This window comes from Sciurus carolinensis, chromosome 8, assembly GCF_902686445.1.
Source record: "Sciurus carolinensis chromosome 8, mSciCar1.2, whole genome shotgun sequence".
Classification (NCBI taxonomy): Eukaryota; Metazoa; Chordata; class Mammalia; order Rodentia; family Sciuridae; genus Sciurus; species Sciurus carolinensis.
In genome coordinates this window covers 7016661-7017284 of record NC_062220.1, presented here as the reverse complement: position 1 = coordinate 7017284, position 624 = coordinate 7016661, and the positions used below count along the sequence as shown (strand labels likewise).

Sequence of the window (624 nt, the reverse complement as noted above, 5' to 3'; positions counted from 1 at the left end):
ACCTGGAGGAGCCGCACATCCAGCCCTTTGCTGTCTCCTTCTACAGAGGACAACAGAGGTGGCACCTGAGCAGAATCCAGAGTACAAATGAGCACACTGCATCTCCTACCTAGGACGTGGCTACAGGATTAGGGTCAATATGGATGACATGGTCCATGTTGACTCATTATTATTTGCTACTCAGAAATTTTCCTCTTTGGCATGGAAAAGAGACTCTAGCAAGGGGGCACCTGGATTTGAACCAGGGACCTCTTGATCTGCAGTCAAATGCTCTACCCCTGAGCTATACCCCCTGCTGCTTATGAGTGTGTAATCAGCACCTTAAACTTGGATGGTCACACCCTGGATTTCTCCACCTTCAGATGTGCACTGACTAGCACTCTGCCATCAGGTACATCCTTCCTACGAGGCCACACATCATCTTCTGGTTCTTCTACCTGCATGGCTTCATTCAAAAACCCCACACTCCATGAACCAAAATGTTGTCCACCACTTTAGGATCATGTCTTCCTTCCATGGTGTAGAAAAGAGGAAGAGAAGAGACAAGCCTCTCACTGTAAGATGTTCTGAATTAATTGGTCTGGAATGGGGCCTGGGAAATGGCACTTTAATAGACACTTCAAG

At 47.3% G+C, this 624-nt stretch overlaps 1 non-coding gene across 1 annotated transcript; it reads right to left on the bottom strand.

Moving 5' to 3' along the window:
• Nucleotides 1–221: 221 nt before the first annotated feature.
• On the bottom strand, nt 222–293 carry Trnac-gca (transfer RNA cysteine (anticodon GCA)). Its single transcript has one exon. It is a non-coding gene; the product is annotated as a tRNA-Cys (tRNA).
• Between the last annotated feature and the right edge of the window lie 331 nt (nt 294–624).